Below are 20,195 nucleotides of genomic sequence, written 5' to 3' on the forward strand. Positions count from 1 at the left end.
AGTTCATGGTATTTTCATACAAGCAGAGAAGTCAGCATTTAGGCTGCCTGCCTGCTCTGAACTATGAGATAATGGCCATGCCACCAGGCAGGCTATGGACTACTGTGACTTCATGGCCTGATCTGGTATAGAAAATCCTATGTTCCAGACATTTGACTGTTACATTTGAAAATACAATACATACTCCTTGAAACTCAGGAATTAGGAAGTGCACCGGAAGCTGGAATATATTAAAAGAAAATTAAGTCAATGGGAAATTTTAACAATTCAAGGCACATCTTAAAAAGTGGACTTCTGTCCTCGCAATTCTTACGCAGCAAAAGAGCTGTCACAGGACCTACATCCTCTGTTCACAGCTACAAATAATTTGCTTACTATAGAGGAAGAAGTGTGGAAGAAGTGAGGACACTTTCCCTCTCTAAAAGCTTGATTGTAATGCTAAGAGACAAATATAGAGTTAAACTGATCTTTCCCTTTCTCTTGTCCTCTGCAATCATGAAAAGAGGTTCCCCAAGTTAGTTAACTCTTACGCAGGGTTCTGTCTCTTCTCCCCCACTCAACTCCATTTGAAAACTAAAGCTGCTTTAGTGGGTATCTAATTGTATGATGACACATCCAAGCACTTGCAATTGCTGCAGAAAACAAGTGAAGCTCATTTTGGCATTGTACGGCTGTCACATTTTCCTTAGAGAGGATTGAAGGTATGTTCTCAACCTTAAGTCTCTAATTCTCTAGAATTCACTGGAGATATGAAGATTTTAATCAGCTTAAAATCTACCTCCATGGAAAAGTCTGGCTCATGATGGGTATTGCACTTATAAATCATTCCTGGAGCTTTGCACGCATTGAACTTTAGCATATGTCAGAATTACAGAATCACAGAAGGGTTGAGGTTGGAAGGGACCTCTGGGTCCATCTGGTCCAGCCCCTGCTCAAGCAGGGCCACCTCCAGCAGCGTTCCCAGGACCGCGTCCTCGTGACTTTTGAAGGTCTCCAAGGAGGAGACTCCACAACCTCTCTGGCAACCTGTGCCAGTGCTCAGTCACCTGGACAGCACAGAAATGCTTCCTGATGTGTAGACAGAACCTCCTGTGCTCTAGAATAACTTCTACATCAACGTCAGCCAGAAATTTAGACTAACAAGCAAAGCAGAATGAGACACCATGTTCTGCAGACTCTGTTCTACTTTCTGTAAAGCAACATGAAATGCAAGTCCTCCATTTTGATTGAATGACAATCAAATTTACTGTGCCTTTAGTACTTCCCCAGAATACCTGAGTATTACCAACAGCAGCAGTGTGGTGGCAACACGAACAAACCCCACTGCTCCTTCCCAGAAAAACTACAATCCAGTTGTGCTGAATGGTATACAATCTTCAGAAATTAAATACACCCGCATAAACATAGTTCAGTTCAATAAACAATTTTACTATGATTAAAATTCTGGAAATTGAGTCACACAATTCCAAAGGCACTTTGCTGAATTCAGTTATAAATTCCTTGAATGGGTTAGAGACAACCCCTCCCCTGAGGGCCTGTCTGATACCTTAATAGCTAGGCCCACTTTTCTGTTAACTGAGAGCTTCAGGTTGAACATTTCCCACTTCTCTAATTTTCCTAATATTCTCAATTTTTCCCGCTTACCAGGTCTGCACAGATCTGTCTTATTTCACCTTTCACCTTATTTCCTGTCTTATTCCACCTTTGCCTCTCCCTCTGATATAAGGGATATAACCTTTCCCTCTGATACAGGCTCTGGCTTTGAATCGCTGATTATTTGTGAACACCTTTAACATCTGGGGTTTGTGTTCCTGTCAAGAACTATCCTGAGGGCTTGGACGGTGAAAGGAAACAGTGAAAGAAAAATACATGAAAGTAGCCATGACATACAGGAAAAAAGCCCACTGATTAATCGGAACTTTCCTGTTGGGAAATTTAATCCATTTAAACCTTTATTTTCTGATGGCTGAAAGAATAAAAAAGAAGCCACTTTGATCAAAGTTTTGTGTGTCTCTTGTCATTTACAATCAAACTTCACATTACTTTCTGAAGAGATCACAACTGACACAAAGGATTGATTTGGTCTTGGATTTAAAATTTTGTAAAATGGTATGTGTGCAATGTATGTAGTGAAATGCTATGCACCCCAAGAGCGCACCAAAGTGTCATTATATTCTGCACAAAAGTTTCTGGGCAAATACTGTCCTAAAGTTGCTTCAAAAGCTAATGAAAGCAATTTCAAATTAAAAAAAAAAAAAAAAAAAGTTAAAAAAATAAGTGTGAGATTAAAAAGAACAACAGAAGAGCACTGATGAAAATAATTTGAAAGGAATTACAGAAAAGCAGATTCAGGACCCTCAATCTCTACAGCTACAAGGTTTGTTTTAAGGTTGTTTAGAGACATGGAATGAAAAATTAAGGTACACACTTTTTAGATCTTTCTAAGAATTATTAGTCAACATTTTTCTCTCCTAGAACTGTGCTTTCTCTCCTAGAACTGTGTACAGTTTTCAAAGCCGTAAGGAGAACTGATAATACAGGTAGAGGGATAAGAAAAATATTTGTAATAATACTCCATAAACCCTCTGTAAAATGTTTCCAAAAATAAGGTAGGCATCCAAGCAGCAACTCCAAATGGAATGATAGTAATATGACTTTTTACCACCACTTCATCCTCCATGGAGGAGTTAGGAGGGTGTTCACATCAAAGATAGATGGTAAACTTCAGGGAGCTTTTCAGTTCCCCTCCTCTCATGCACAATATTATTTGTTTCTTATTAGAAGAAAAATCAAAGGAGCAGGCTAAAAAAGAGCTATAGCTGTGCAGTACCAGGCTCCCAATCTTAAAAAAAAAGCTATGAAACCATCTGCAAACACTGCCTCAGACTGTCTCCTGGGATCAACAGATCTTATTATGAATAATTTTCATATGCATAGCTGAGATGACATTATCATCTTTTCCTTTTCCACATGGATATGAGAGCCTGGAGGGTCTGTTCATTTGTTGAAGTCTGTGAATTTCCCTTGGAAAAGCCCTGGCATGTTCCTAGGATAGTCAAGGGACACAAAGTGTCCTAACATTAGAGTAACTCTAGAAACTTTGAGGGAGACCAACGATATATCCAGACTAACCTCCAGGTACAATTAGCTGCTGATATTTAGGAAATGAGTATAAGAACAGGACATCTCTGTAGAGATCTTGCTCCACCCATTTTTCTGAGTTCTTTGCAATCATTTTAATAACTTTCAGAGTATTTTTTTTAATCCAATCATTTTAATAAGCATTTCTGTTTCTTTTTTTCCTATTCCTATTCCTTTTCCTTTTCCTTTTTATTTCCTTTTCCTTTTCCCTTTCCCTTTACCTTTTCCTTTTCCTTTTCCTTTTCTTTTTTCCTTTTCTTTTTCTTTCATACACAAGTGTAGATCAAACTGGAGAGGCTGGACAATCTGCGCTTCGAAATGTTTTATGAAGAAATCCAAACAAAAGGAGAAGTTTGCTGTGTGATATCTGGTCCAGCATGAATGGACATTTTCTCCATTGCCATGATGGCCATCCATTAATTACTTCCTTGCTCCTACACAAATCAGAGACCACGTAAAGGCAACATAATCTCTAGACATTTCCTTGGAGTATTAGAGAAGGTTAAACAGCTCCCTTTCAAATTATTTTCTTTAAAAGTATTATTCCCCAGAAATTTATCCATGCATTCATATTTCAATTAGTTATGTTAATAAAGTCAAAGGTTAATGCTAATAAAGGTTAACAGGTTCTAGTTAAATAACATGAACTGAGTTACTATCAAAGGCTCCCAGATTAGCCTTCCTCTTTATTATCAGAATTTAAACTACAACAATTCTCAGGTGTTAAGCAATTTTGTGTAAGAGGCAAATTAACCATGTGATTTTGGGGGGCAGGGTGACGTTTAGAATTTTTATCATCAATTATGTTCTGTGACCTACTTAATGAGCTCAGGTTGGAAAAAAAAAATATTTCTGTCTTGCAATAAGAAATGGATTTAGAGCTAGTGGCAAGCCTAGGGAGCAATAAGTGAGAGCAATGAGTAGGAAGGAGATGGGCAAAGGGAACAAAACAGAAATAGAACAAAACAAAAAAAAAAAAGAAAAAAGTTGGGGTTTACCTTGCTATTCGGTAGCCCAGTCTATTCCATACTCCCTGTGGGTCATGGCTACTTCTCTCTCTTGCATGGAGAGGGGACCACTGTCCCCTGCTCGCCTGTCATTAAAATCTAATTTTCACTTAGTGTTATTATCATGGAATGGAATCATAGAATGGCTCAGGTTGGAAGGGACCTTAAAGATCACCTAGGTCCAACCCCCCTGCCATGGCAGGGACACCACCCACCAGATCAGGTTGCCCAGTGCCTCAACCAACCTGGCCTTGAGCACCTCCAGGGATGGGGCATCCACAGCTATTCTGGGCAACCTGTGCCGGTGCCTCACCACCCTCTGAGTGAGGGATTTCCTCCTAACATCTAATCTAAATCTTCCCTCTTTTAGTTTAAAACCATTCCCCCTTGTCCTGTCATTATCTGATTGAGCAAGAAGTTGTTCTCTTTCTTTTTTATAAGACCCTTTTAAGTATTGAAAACCTGCAATAATGTCACCCTGGAGCCTTCTCTTCTTCAGGCTGAACATGCCCAGCTCTCTCAGCATTTCTTCAGCACAGGGAGGTACTCCAGCCATCTTCACGACTCTCCTCTGCACCCACGTCCTTCTTGTGCTGGGGGCCCCAGACTTGGATGCAGTACTACAGGTAGGTCCTTACAAGGGCAGAGCAGAGGGGGACAATAACCTCTCTTCCCTGCTGCCCACCCCTCTGGTGATGCAGCCCAGGATGCAGTTGGCCTTCTGGGCTGCAGGCACGCACTGCTGGCTCATGTCGAGCCTTTCATCCACCAGAACCCCCAAGTCCTTCTCTCCAGGGCTGCTCTTCATCAGTTCTTCTCCCAGTCTGTACTCCTGTCTGGGATTGCCCCAACCCAGGTGTAGCACCTTGCATTTGACTTGTTAAACTTCATTAGGTTCATGTGGGCCCACTTCTCCAGCCTGTCCAGGTCCCTTTGGATGGCATCTCTTATTTCTGTGATTATTTGGAAGTAATATTCGTTAGTTCTTTTAAGTGCTCAGGACATAGAACACTGTGGAGTTTTTTTGGCACTGAAACTCTATTCATGGGTGAAAATGCAAATAATCAATTTTCTTAACATTTTGTTCTTAATTTATGAAGCTTCTTACTGTGTTTGGTATAGACCAACAAAAATACAGAGCCTTTGTGACACTCTTTAAGCATCTATGACCTACATATGACTATGAGCTCCTGTCCCTGGTGCAAACTCTGATCTAGTATTTCTGCTCTGTGAACACCTCTAAGATTAGACAGACCTTAGGAAAGGCTGATTTCTGTGGATTCAGATGAGATCTGGTATATGACTGTCTATGAATGTAATGGGTTAATATTGTCTGGCTGCCAGGCACCCACTAAGCTGCTCTCCCAATCTCACTTGTCAATAAAACAAGGGGAGAAAATAAGACAAAAACACCTGTGGGTTGACATAAGAACAGGGAAGTCACCTACCAACTACCATCACAGGCAAAACAGACTTGACTTGGGGAAGATTAATTTCATTTATTGTTAATTAAAATAGAGTGGGATGGTGAGAAACAAGAACAAAACTAAAAACAACTTCATCCCACCCTGCACTCTTCCCAGGCTCAAATTCACTCCTTTCCTCCAGGCTCTTCTGCCTCCTGCTTCCCCTCTGGGGAATGGGGAATTGGGTTTGTGATCAGTTCATAAACCTTTGTCTCTGCCAGTCCTTCGTCAAACTCTCCCCTGCTCCAGTGTTGGGAGGCATTCCTTCAGGAACTTTTCCAACATGGGTGCTTCCCACAAGCTTAGTTCTCTTATTGATCTCTCTCACTGCTGCTGCCCAGTGTTCTTTACCCTTTCTTAAATATGTTATCACAGAGGCACCACTGGCATCACTGATGGTCTTAGCTGTGTCCTGCAGCAGGTCCAGCTGGAACTGGCTCTGTCTAACATGGGGTCAGCCCCTTGTCTTTTCTCATGGATGCCACCCATGCAGCCCCTGTCCTGCTACCGCAACATTTCCACCTAAATAGAATACAAAGAAGATAAATATGTCCAGTAAAAAAATAATCTAAACCATGTTTACGAAATGCTGAACTCAAGAACCAGTTGTTATGACTCAAGAAATAGATCTTGAACCTATGGATAACCATCTCTGAAATCACAAGTTTAATCTGCAATGGCAGTCAAAATCCCCCACCAATTTAAGCATCAGAAGAAGCAAAGCATGTCCTTTCGTCACTGTATAAAAACTTGGCATTACGTGGTTCTTGCCTAAGCATCTCAGTGGAGTCACTGGTATAGAGAAAGGCAGATAAATGATAAAGGGAATGGAGCCTTATAGGGACAGATGTGATGGAGGATAAGCTGAATGTAACAAATCCCACAATGCTAGAGTTGGGAGCACTCAATAACAGAAGCTAAACAATGTAAAAAAAAAAAAAAGTTTATCTTATACAATGAGTAGTTAAAATCTTCAGTTCATTGCCACAGAACAGAGGCAGACAGGACCAGAAGTTTAAAATGAAATTAAACAAATTGTTGGACAGCAGGTCCATAAATGGATACTAAAATGATTAGGCAGAGACAGACCCTCTAGCATCCCTAATACATCATTTCTGGGTGCTAAGGGAATACAAGGGGAACGAATAACAAAAAGTAGCCAGTGCTTTTCCTAGATACCAGATCCTATTGCCCCTGTCACAGAGAATATGAGGCTAGACAGACTATTGATCTGAGCCAGCAGCCATGCATATGTGCAGCTACACTGACATTGAATAACTCAGGCACCTGTGGCTGTACCAAAAAAAAAAATCTGTAGCCAAAAAAATCTGGGTTGAAATTCCTTCTTTTATGCAACCTCTGTTTGCTAAAGAGCTAGAAAGGTAAAAGACCAAGAGTTTAGCCTGTGTCAGGAATGTATAATCACAGGAGGAGACCATGAATATTTAAAGTCATGACAGGAAAAAGGAAAGGATCAAGTCCCTGATGTGGGACTTTGAGCACACAGAAGAAATTGATCTAGCCAGATACACAGGAAAAAGGAATAAGGGAAACAGCATTGTGCTTTTTCTGTATGACCGTGGAGGACAGGTTGTATCCCTGAGCTAGCTCCAAAAAGACTTCAATGTTTATGCAGAGCAGCGAAGTATGCACAGAAGCCAATGTGGTTGCATGAGTGTAGAGAAACACTTCTGCTATTATGTAATGCATTAATTAAAATCAGTCAGTTTAAGCAGATCTTCCCAATATAGGGGCTTCTACATTGTGCAGTTTTGTTTTTGTTTCTTCCGATCAATGAAAACATAAGTTCTAAAAATATAAGGAAAACAAACAAACAAAATGCAAGTCAATGTAGAGCAGAGCTGTGAAAGGAAGCAAAGACATGAGTGCACGACTCCACTGTTAGAAATATAAGGACGCTTCCACTTCCCACAAAGCTGGCCTGGTCTGTACTCTGTTGAGATCTGGTAACCGTAAGAGAATGGCAATCACCTTTCTTTTGCAGTCCCAAGGTTTTCTTTCTTCACTTTCATGTTGTTTTGTGTTTTGTTTTGGTTTTTCCTCCACATAAATGAAAATAAACTTTGTGGAACCAGTAATTTCTCTTTTTCAGTTGGAGTCTATATTTCAACATTATGAGCAAATACAAAGAGTATCTGGCATCTGTATCTGCAAGTGTGGATATATGGCAGTGTATGTCTTTACACCTTTCTGAATAAAACCCAAAATGTGAATGCTTCTCTCTCCCTTATTTAGGCATTAAATGCCTGTCACAAATCTTGAAATCATGGGCTTTGAAAGTCCAATTTAGGAATGACTTCTTAGTAAAATCTTTTGAATAAATTAGTTTAAATGATGTTGTTGCCATAAACATGGAAGAAAAACTGAGTTTTGGAATATGACTGATGATTTCTGAATTATGATTACAGTAGATGAATAAAAGGAGAGTCTACACAACACCTATAACTGCAAGACCAGCCTGTGAGCATGTCAGATGTCAAAGAAAATTCAATCAGTAGCCAGGAAACTCAGGAGAATCCAGGATGTTTTATGAAGTGGTGCTGGTTTCTCAGTCTTTATCTAGATGATTATGAAAGCCCCTGTGAAACAATGGTGACTCTATCCACCAACTGTAGTTACCTGTGAAATGCAATGAGGACAGAAGTGTTTCTTTGAATGGTCATTTCAGCTGCAGGTATTCGTGAGACCTCTGGATGATCAAGAAGTTCACTTGACCCAATAAACACTGCTTTTCAATCAAGGTATTAATCTTTCCTGATATATAGAAATATGAATTAATTTCAGTTGCAAGTGACTTCTGGAGGTCACCGGACCAGTCTTGTATTAAAACATGGTGAGGTTCATAGATCAGATATCTCGGGGCCTTATGAAGCTCTATTTTGAACATCTGCAAGGACAGAGGCATCACAACCTGCTGGGCTTCTGTTTTGATATTTTATCATGTACATTGTAGAGAATTTTTACGCTGTGTCAAACACAAATTTCTCCTGTGATCAGTTTAGTCCATTATCTCCAGTCCTTTCACAGTACAACTCTGGCTCCATCCTGTCTATAACCATCTACTTGATAACTGAAGACAGCGATTAGATCTGCCCACTGTCCTCTTGTCCCCAAGAAAACCAGACCCAGCTCCCTCAGCTCCCCTCATGCATTCTGTCCTCTGACCATTTTGGTGACTCACTTCTGGAGTCTTTAAGGTTTGCTGATCTTTTTAATTGAGGGGCCAAAAACTAGACACAGTACTCCTGATGAGGCCTCACGAGTGGTGAATAAGAGGACTCATCACTTCCCTGCATCTGCTGGCTACCCCTGTGCTAAAAGTGCAGTAGAAGTTATTTGCACCCATCACCACAAGAGCACAGCTTTGAGTCACAACCAGCTCTTTGTCCCTCACAGGACTTCGCAGTTTGGAAGTCCTTCAGATGCTCTATGTCAGCATAGAGATAAAAGTCATAGAATCACAGAATCATAGAATATCCCGAGTTGGAAGGGACCCATAAGGATCATCAAGTCCAACTCCTGGCACCGCACAGGTCTGCCAAAAAGTTTAGACCATGTGACTAAGTGCACAGTCCAATCTCTTCTTAAATTCAGACAGGCTTGGTGCAGTGACTTCTTCATAGGGGAGCCTGTTCCAGTGTGCGACCACCCTCTCGGTGAAGAACCTCTTCCTGATGTCCAGCCTAAACTTCCCCTGCCTCAGCTTAACACTGTTCCCACGGGTCCTGTCACTGGTGATAACAGAGAATAGGTCACCTGCCTCTTCATTCCCTCTCGCGAGGAAGTTGTAGACTGCGATGAGGTCCCCCCTCAGCCTCCTCTTCTCCAGGCTGAACAGGCCAAGTGACCTCAGCCGCTCCTCATATGTCTTCCCCTCTAGGCCCTTCACCACCTTTGTCGCCTTCCTCTGGACAATCTCCAACAGTTCAATGTCCTTTTTGTACTGTGGTGCCCAGAACTGCACAAAGTACTCGAGGTGAGGCCGCACCAGTGCAGAGTAGAGTGGGACAATCACTTCCCTCGACCAACTAGCGATGCCGTGCTTGATGCATCCCAGGATACGGTTGGCCCTCCTGGCTGCCAGGGCACACTGCTGGCTCATATTCAACTTGCTGTCAGCCACAACCCCCAGATCCCTCTCTGCGGGGCTGCTCTCAGTGTCTCATCGCCCAGTCTGTACCTATAGCCAGGGCTGCCCCGTCCCAGGTGCAGGACCCGGCACTTGCTTTTGTTAAACTTCATGTGGTTGGCGATCGCCCAGCTCTCCAATCTGTCCAGATCTCTGTGCAAGGCCTTTCTACCCTCATCCGAGTCCACAACTCCTCCAAGTTTGGTGTCATCGGCAAATTTGTGTTGTCCACCTCAATCAGATAAACATCAGCCCAAGCTTGCCATCAAGACCTATCTGCTGTTAAACCTGAAAACCCTTAGGCCATTCCTAAAAAGTTGCTTTATCCCAAGCTTAGTCATCCTGTGGAGAAGGAGAACATGAGCTCATTTGATAGCTTGGCATGGAACAAATTCCCTAATAGTACAGACTCTCTGAGTCCAAGCAATGCAGATGTTTCCAAGAGAGTGTGATTGAGCAGAAACTGTTGCATGTCAGTACTGTGAATTTCCTGAACTTTACCCTCAAAGGAAAGTGAGGAAAAGTATGTGTCAAAGTGAGAATGATCCCAATCAGATACTGCATACAGTAGCACTTTTTTTGTTGTTTGTTTATTTTCCTTAGCATTTGCAGGAACATGAAAGTGAATTGCTGTGTTTGTTCAAATGGCACGGAATCTAAAAGCAATTTGTGGTGACAAGGTCACAGAGGGCAAATGAAGGCTTTTTATAACTCCACCGAGGGCTGGTGAGTATATCTATATTGTATATACACAGGGAGAAATATGAAATATTTTACTGTTAATGATACAGCTCAGCTCTATAGAGGATAATGTGTGAAATGATGCCGAATTTTCTAGGCAACCTAACTATTTCCAGGCTTGTCAAACAGAAGCAAGAGCAGCAGAGGAAGAACACAATTTATAAGATCAGAATAAGAATACAACACATGAGAAAAGATCCATGCCTGATTGAATCACAAATTCTGAATCAAACAGAAGAAAGAAAAAAGGAAGATTACCTGTAAACACTTCAGTGATTTTTAATATGTAATTGAAGATGCCACATTTGTTTTAAATGTTAATAACAACAGTTTGCATACACATTCACTCACTCAGTGACCCAAAATTCATTAACATCTGCAGAGGTATTCCTAATATTTCTCAGGGGTTTTAGCTAGACACCTGTTTTATTACAAATATTTTTGCAACCAGAATAGACTGCTACACCTGAGCTAGGACAGAGGTGAAGTCTGGAGCAACAATACTAATATCTGCATCTTTGGGCAAACTGGTCTAGAGCAAGGTGTCCTGGCCCATGGCAGGGGGCGGCGGGGTAGAATTAGATGATCTTTAAGGTCCCTTCCAGTCCAATGCAAACCTTTCTGTGATTCTGTGGTTCTATAAATCCATGATCTTCTGTAAAGTTCCTTTCATGCCCTTCATGCAGCAGAAGCTGGACTTTGCCTAACGTTTTCTTTTGCAAGGCACCCCACAGGTTCCAGGCAAGAAATGATACCACTCTACTTCAGGAGCATGAGCAAAAGAGTAAACCCAACAGCTTTTGGATGAGTTGTTTTAATACATATGGTTATCACAGCCTGAATTTTCCAATATTAACCTTTCCCTTAGGAGAACAGTTCTCCAAGTAGTGACCACTATGCCAGTACAGTTAACAACCAACAATTAAATGGTTGTGTTTCTTGGGGTATGCTCAGTAGTAGTTACAGCTTGACTCTTCACAGAATCGCAGAATGGTTAAGAACTCTTTGAGTTATTTATAAAAGTTATCACAGCCATACATCAGACTCTCTGGAAGCCTTCTCAATGTGTTGTTCACTTGTCCTTATGCAAATTTTCATAAGATTGGGACTTGCATCCATTTTTTTGTTGTTGTTTATTATTATTTTTGTTTTGTTTTCTTTTCTTTTGTATTTTTTTAAGACCACACTCCCCCAAGCACAGTTGTATGCTGGGTTATGTCTAAGATCCTTAAATTTTAGAGCAACATATAGTCTTAAACTATTTTCATCAACTATTATCACAGTCTTCTAGGAATCTTTGCGCGGTCCAAATGCACATGGATATATTCTGAAACAAAAAATGATCTGGATCATGTCTTGTCATAAGAGATCAAGGTCTTGTCCCTGGGTGGGGAAAGTCCCCACAGTGGAGATACATGGCTCAGAGGAAATAAAACTAAAGAGACAGAAAAAAGAAAACTAGTTCAATGTGACACACTAGCTTATCACTTGCTGAGAAGATCTCAAAAGACCAGAGATGTTGGTCTTTATATATTTTCTAGAGATTGTCAGGTACAAGCGAAAAACACTGTCATTACTACCATCTATTATGTGCAATAATGCACAGAGATCCACTCAGGGGACATACACACACTTTGGGGTGTGTTTAGGGGTGTTAATAGTAATGAAGAGAGACCAGACTTTCAGAAAAGTTTGTAACACATCTGTGGTATGGAGAAGGGAACTTCAGCAGAAGTAAATCAGCTAAGCGTCACTGAAACCTACACCAGCTACAAATCTGTCCCAGTGATTCCAGTTGTGATTCATTAACAAATTAGCAAGTTTGAAGGCTTTGTTTTGAAGCTGCTTCAGTAAGAACTGCTAGTGATTTTATCTCATGCTGTGCAATTATTGACCAATTTTAGGTGGGAAAAGGCTTTTAGAGTAGATACAAATGTCATTATTTTGCACACAGTTTTACTAAATTCAAACTTTGGAAAGACACAAAGACTTTAGCATATTGGGAGTTTATTTTTAAAAATGCCTCAGAGTATATCATTCCTCCTCCTCAGAACAGGATGAATTAAATGAAGAACTTGCTGGGGATCCATTATTAGAATCTCTTAAAGGGAACAGTTAGTGTAATATGTCATTGTTTCCTAATGCTGCAATATTTGCCTCCTCAGAATACCATAATCATTGAATCACAGAATCATCTAGGTTGGAAATGTCCTTCAAGATAATCAAGCCCAACCATCAATCTGACGTATCGAGTCCCATCACTAAACCATGTCCCTTAGTGCCACGTGCACACATCTTGTCACATACCTCCAGGGATGGAGATTCCATCACTTCCCTGAGCAGCCTGTTCCAATGCTTGACCACCTTCTCCATGAGGAAATTATTCCTAATATTTCATCTAAACCTCTCCTGGCACAATTGAGACTTCTTCCTCATGTCCTATCACTTGTCACCTGAGAAAAGAGACTGACACCTTCCTTGCTGCAACTGGTAATGGTAAAGAGCAATGAGGTCTCCCCTCAGCCTCCTCTTCTCCAGACAAAACAACTCCAGTTCTCTCAGCGGCTCCTCACAAGTCTCATTTTCTAGTCCCTTTGGCAGCATTTCTATTTTTCTGTGCACATGCTCAAGCAATTCAAGATCCTTCTTGTAGCGAGGGGCACAAAACTCAACACAATATTTAAGGTGAAGTCTCATCAGTGCCACATACAAGTGGGCAATCGCTTCCCTAGTCCTGCTGGCCACACTGTTTCTGATACAAACCAGGATGCCGTTGGCCTTCTTGGCCCCCTGGGCATACTCTTGGCTCATGTTCAGCTGGCTGTCAATGGCACCACCAGGTCCTTTCCTGCTGGACAGCTTTGCAGTCACTCTTCCCCAAGCCCATATCACTACATCAGGTTGTTATGATCCAAGTGCAGGACCCAGCACTTAGCCCCTCTGAATATCATGGGATTGGACTCAGCCCATTGATCCAGCCTATCCAGATCCCCCTGCAGAGCCTTCCTACCCTCAAGCAGATCAATAGTCCTGCCTAACTTGGTGTTGTCTGTGAATAATAAAGATAACAGCAGTGGGAGCTTTCAGATATAGCACAAGTTGGATACTTTGTGCATCAAAACTAACAAATAGTGGTGTCAATTAAATTAATGTTAAGGTATATCCTTACCATCTATCTTCTTTCTCTCTGCTTAACAGAAAATGAGAAAAGATAAGAAATTTTTAGTAGGTAAACTCACTAAAAATATACCATTTCTGGAGGAGAAAGACTGAGATTTTGCCAGCTCCTATTCATTAAGGTCCGAACATAGTCAGGAACTGAATTTATCTGACCCTAATTTGAAAACCCTGAAAACAGCCAGAAAATATTTCTCAGAATTGTGTCCTGATGTAAAGCTAAGCTGTCCTGACATTAGAGGCACCAACCCTGCTAATACTGCACAGTTATTATTCTATATCTTAGATATCCTGTTTAGCAAACTTGCTGTCTCTTATGGAGAAAAAATGGATAGTGACTGAAATTCCTAGGCACCCTTCAAATATTAGAAAGATCGGAGTTTTGAAGATTTTATTTTGCATGAGAACATCCAGAAGAACATGCTGCTTTAGCTTTTCCAGCTTGACTGTCTGGAATATCACTCTGAACTAACATCCATCTCATTGCTTTGTCTGTATGTGCAATTATACGCATATCAGATATTTGAAACATTAATTCCTCATCTCAGTAATGCAGTAAATTTCTTAACTTCCAGAAATACGTACTCGAGAAAGTTTGGGTTTTGTGATTCTTAGGTTGTCCGGCACACATATTAAAAGGGGAAATGCAGTTTCTGTGATATTTGTTAAAGCAGATTTCTCTCTCAAGTCAGCAGATGGTCACTTCAGTCTGGCGCTGGTATTGCTTTTGACTCAGTTTTCTGTTCACTCATACATTAAAAAAAAAAAAAAAATCTCACACAAAACAGTCAAGTTATCCAGTCTAGTATCAGAGCTGTTGTGATGCTCCCAGCTGATGTTGGGTAAGTGATTATCAACTTGATTCCAGCTAACTGCACCTTAATGCTTTTAATTTCTGGGGTTTCAGATCTGGGCCGTTTTGACAGAATTGGTTGTAAAGCAACACCATGACAGTTACACAGCCAGACCTGAAATTGCAATACTTTCTAGCAGAGGAACAGGGTCATGTTAAGAAAAGGGTGTGGAAGGAAAGATATAACCTCTTAAACAGGCTCAGTCTGGACAATATGCCTGATGAGAGCCTGCCTTCTAGCAAAGACACAACATCCAGCAAGCAGCACTCATTATCCCTCATCGTGACTTGGAGCTGGTCATCTCAAAGTGAAGGGGACATTTAAAGTCTTGGTCTTTGCACAGCTCCTCTTGGACAGCTGAAGTCAGGCAGTGAATGCTACAGAAATCAGTGTCTCCAGGGCTTTCGGACATGATGGAAAAGGTTGATCTCGCTGCTTTTAATTTCAGTGTAGATTTTTATGCCTGAGCCTTGGTCTCCCTTCTACAGTACATGAAAATAAACGGGACTGTTGAGGGTGCAGTCAGTCTGATCTATTTTATCTATCTATTGTAGGAGGAGATGAATCATGTCTTAGACTTCACTAAGTTAATTGACTCACTCTCCATTCATTGTAAAGAAAGTTTGGAAGGGACAGAGTTCAGATGTAGACACCTACACTGTAAATATCTACATAGCAGCAAATGATTCCTCCATCTGGTTACGCAGTCAATAAGGAGTAGTCCGTACCTACTGAAACATCTCTTGCAGGTATTATGATCTCGTTTTTCTTCTGCCTATGTTATAAACCTGGATCAGGCAATCTAAGGGTAATAATGCCCCAGAAGACTCTCTTTTCCTCTGACCTCAAGATGCAGAGTCTACACTTCAGTCTACACTTATATCCCTCACACAACTGTTGTGTGCCATTCATATGTTTTCACATTCACACTAAATTTCCTTTCAGTTACATCTTTTCCAGGCTGAAGAATCCTAGTCTGTTCTTGAGATCATTCTGCAGATCCAAGTTGTTCCTTAACTTTGTTCATGTTGTTACTGTTCTCTGACTCTTTCCTGGTTTTAATAGGTTTTAATATAAATTAAATTACACACAGTTCTTCCTGAAATCATTCTGTTCTCCCTATATTTCTTTTAGTCTGTTCTTGTGGAGTCTTTTGAAATTTCTGCTTGTAAGTAGCCCACGAGGTAATTTTAGTGAAAGTAGAAGGCAAAAAGGCAATGCAGAACATGGACACACACAAACAGAAATGTGGTTAGGAAAGAGTAACACGTAGGTCCATGTAACTGCACTTGCATCATTTCTGTAACATTGCTACCTGTGGGAATACACACTTATATACACAGGCCCCTAGTCAGAGACTTGGAATGATATATTGGATAGAAATTTCAGGAACAGCTTGTTTGTGCTTGTTTGTCCCTAGATATTCCCTTCCTAATCACCAAGTTAATGGCTTTGGAATTGGGGTTTTTGCTACAATAATGGGAGGATTAAAGGGACATATTTCATAAATATATATGTATATGACAACAAGTTTTTCAACCACTGATTCTTCACCAGGCACAAGTTCTGGGATGACAGCTCCAACGCTGTCTACATAAGAAAAAATAAGAGCAAGCTAATGGAAAAAAAAAAAAAATGTCAGGGAACAAGCTCATCTAAACATCCCTGAAAGTTTCACAAGGAGAACCACGGAAAACTGGGGTCTTCTTGGGATTGAAGACAGGTTCAGGATGTACCCAGGAGAGGAGCTCCTCTGAGAAAAGCTAAAAAGAGTGCAGAGGGAGTAAGGCTGTCTATTGCCATCTTTGGATCCAGGGCTGGGTGGGAGTTAGTGCCAAATTCCAGCTGACAGCTGAAATTGCAAGTTCAGTCTATTACAATGAGCAAGAAGGGAGCTACAAACCAACCCTTTCCATTGAGATATCATGATACAAATAAGAGAAGCAGACAGGAAAGGTGATTATTGAGGAAAGATTACAACACGTGTGAATCTATGGCTCAAGAGTGATCCTGGCAGGCTGAAATGGGGAGATAATTAAACATAATCCTGAGCCTGACTGTGTGATGTGGACATTATTTTCATGTCAAAAAGGCAGAAGAATGGTAGAGTTTTTGATTGGGACTTGTAGGACAAGTAGAACAATGCAGAGCCAAAGAGGACATGGTGGGATATGGGATGTGGTTTGGGGGGATATTTGGAAGCTTTTTATATCCTCCTCTGTGCTGACAGACCAAATGTTTCAGTAACTGAATATTTTTCTTGTCACATACCCTCAAGTGTTGCTCATAAGCAAGAGTCTACAAATTCTTAGCTGCAATAAATGAGCTCAGAAGAAACAGAAATTGGGCAGAGGAGATGCTGAAATGTTCCCAAAGGCACCCAGGGTCCTCTAAAATGATGAAGCCTAATATATTGACTGAGAGTATGGAGGGTGATCTGGTCCTGGCACAGGTAAGGGAGCCCTGAGAGAGAGAGAGACTTGGTCAGTGCTGATATCATAATAACAGTAGCAGACACTCAATAAATATTAGCTGCATCAGACAAGATCATTAAGAGGACCAGCTTGAAGCTCAAGCCAGCAAACTATATATATATATATATATAGATATATACATATATATATATTTTTTTTTTTTCATTTGGTTTACTAGAAGAAGGATTACACCTGACAACTGTGTGGAAATCCATAGTAAAAATTCTGTGAGCTCTGTGAGATATATCTGAGAGGCCAGCAAAGTATTTGGGGGAATAGTTTTAAGTGGAACTGAGTGAGAGAAATAAGGCACTATGAACTTGAAAATAAATAAATAAATAAAAAGACACCAACCAAACAAACAAAAAACAACTCAAGCCTTCTCTTAAAATTCTAACAGAGAAAAGAGTAGGAATCCAAAGAGGTGCAGGGAGAAAAAACAGGGTAACTTACCCATGCTGAACAGTTTTTTTGGCAAAGCTGAGGCTGAAAAAGGAAAGAAATAGTTCAGGGAAAAGAAGAACACAGGTCATCTATAGACATGAGGGAGGAGATCAGTTGAGAAGGTTTTATAAATGCCATACATATAAATTTACAACACCGTTTTGTGGTATTTTTACCTGAGAGGTTGACATATTGATTTTCCAGAGTGTGTAGCAATCTGGTATACTTAAAGGCAAATTCCAATGAGCTTCTGCTGTACCTGAAAAAGCTCAGCCAAAAGCAAATCTGTCCCCAAATGTCACTCTCTCCATTCAGAAAACGAAGAAGATGCAGTCAGCAGCAAATATTGAATCCAAGCAATGTGCTCAGTGACAGAGGCAGGGAAACCATTCCTTCCTTCAGGATAGCTTCCAGTTCCCTATACGTGGAGGCCAACCCCTCTCTTCCTGTACACTTTCCTTATCCTGTCACTTCATTTAAATTCCATTTTCTGTGAATAATGCTATGAGCATCACACAGACAAGAGACCCTTTAAGTACCCTTTAAGTACCCTGATATATCCCCAAACTTGATCCATCAGTTCCCCACTGAAGAGGGCACAGACCTTATCGAAGAAATTTTGAAGTCATCTGATTACAAATAATATCATAAAGTAAAACTAAGCTGCCAGCATAGGCAATGAGGCCTACACCTGCATGTCTACAATTAGCAGCTGATGCCCATCCCCACTGATGGCAACGCCATGCAGACTGATGGCACCTGCATTCAGTACTGCACCCAAAACCTCACTTGATGAGTGACTCTTCTGCTCCATCACCTTAATAATTTAATTATTTCTATCCACTTTATACACATCAAACCTATTTTGTCCCTTCTCCAAACCATTACTCAATCTTTTTTTTAGCAACCCCCCATGAGATTCTGCTTTTCTGCTTTCTATTCAAGGGTCTTCCTCCTTCTTCTAAGAGCTGAGCACCACCAAAACATTTGACAAACCACCGGAAAAACAACAACAACAACAAAAAAAGTTTTCTTTCTGGATTCTAGTAGGACTTCATATGAAGAAAGTACATGTGCAACCTCTATGGAGTTCATTTAAGGATGGTGGGAGTTTACTGACTACTCAGTGAAAATGGAGTACCTAACAGCTCTGTTCTGCTCACAGAGAGCTAAGAAATTGTCTGAATATAATTATTTTTCCATGGATTTTCAGATAAAAAAGTCACACACACAGTCACACACTCAAAACAGCAAGTCTCTTGACAAATTCCAAGCCAGCACAGACTGCAAAAACTTATTAACAGTATAGCCAACTTTTTTTTTTTTTTTTTAATATTGAAAAAAGCAATGCATTTTCCTCTAACTTTCCTGCTGAAAACTGTTACTGTATTCCTGGGTGGAAATATAAAAAAAAACAATCAAAGTCAACCAGACAAAACATCTCAGCTTGAGGCAGAGACCTGGGAAAAAATAAAACTAAGAATAAAAAAAAAAAATCCCTTCACACTCATTATAAAAAATCTTAGAAAGATTCTAAGAAATTGAAAAGCAACAAATATTGTATCTTATTGAATAACCTTAAGCACAAGATGTGTTTCTTATAATAATGACAAATTAAACTTCTCTTAAATGTGCTTAGGATGCTGTTGTTGATTTTTCTTAATATCCCCACTGAAAAAAAAAAAAAATAATATATATATATGTGTGTGTGTGTGTGTAGAATGCATAAAATTTTAAATATATTTAAGTTATCCAAATTAATAAAGAAAAAAAAAAACAACTTTGTTTTCCAAAATAGAAAAAACTCTGATTAAATTACTTAAGTCTGTAACCAGCAAAGCGATGTTTCAAGCAAGCCGGCACTTTGTTCAAGATATAAGTCAAATTAGTGGAGGAAAATGTATTTACCAGCGAGGAAATCAGAAAATTTCCTTCAGGAATTATGACCATGGAATTAATTGCAGGGATAATATCCTTTTGGTTTCGTTCGCTTTGCAAGGAGAAGCAGCTTCTATTTTATTCCATCACAGCAGGGTCATTAATAGCAATTTTTTAACTCTAGTTAGATTTCTTTTAGCCTTTTGAGACGTCCTAGGGATTCTTGGCTATTTTCAAAATGATTTTGACTAATTGCATTAGGCCCCATGTTGGAATCTTAAATGTATTGTAAATAACTGGCTTTTTCATGTAAGGATATTACACGTTGCAGTTTCCAGACCAAATTTAATGACATTTGGTTGTTGATGTTTTATTAATAACCACAGCTGCAGCAGTAATTCACTGATTCATAATGATTTCAAGGGAGATACCTGTTACATCCAATCTGAGAGTTATGCCTTCACCTCTTGGATGATACCAACATTGTCAGTTCACACACACACCTTCTCATATATCAGTATATCCACCCTCTTGGATTGATAGTGCCCAAGCACAGAGGACAGATTTATGTAGAGAGATTCAAAATCTCCCCACAAGCTATTTCAGCGTCTCATTGATGCGATCTGAATGGGTCATCACACGGGGAACCTGCCATCCAGCTCTCAAAGAACAAACTGGTTCTCTTCATTCCAGAGTGAATCCATTGGACTGGAGATGCATCAAAGCTGGCAGCTAGCAGTGAGATCGAAAGACACATGAGCTCAGGATGCCCAAATCTGCTCTGATATTTACTCTCCTTTCAGAATAAAGAGTTTTCCCAATTCTTTTCAGAATAGCAGAGAGGATAAAAATAATTTTCTTTC

The 20,195-nt window shown here is 40.3% G+C and overlaps 1 long non-coding RNA gene across 1 annotated transcript; it reads right to left on the minus strand.

Moving 5' to 3' along the window:
* Positions 1–13,668: 13,668 nt before the first annotated feature.
* On the minus strand, positions 13,669–18,013 carry LOC310895748. The gene is made up of 3 exons (XR_014580927.1): positions 17,631–18,013; positions 17,464–17,496; positions 13,669–16,999 (listed from the first exon to the last, which is right to left on the minus strand). It is a non-coding gene; the product is annotated as an uncharacterized lncRNA (long non-coding RNA).
* Between the last annotated feature and the right edge of the window lie 2,182 nt (positions 18,014–20,195).

The sequence above is a fragment of the Anser anser genome, assembly GCF_964211835.1.
Source record: "Anser anser genome assembly, chromosome: 2".
Taxonomy (NCBI): domain Eukaryota; kingdom Metazoa; phylum Chordata; class Aves; order Anseriformes; family Anatidae; genus Anser; species Anser anser.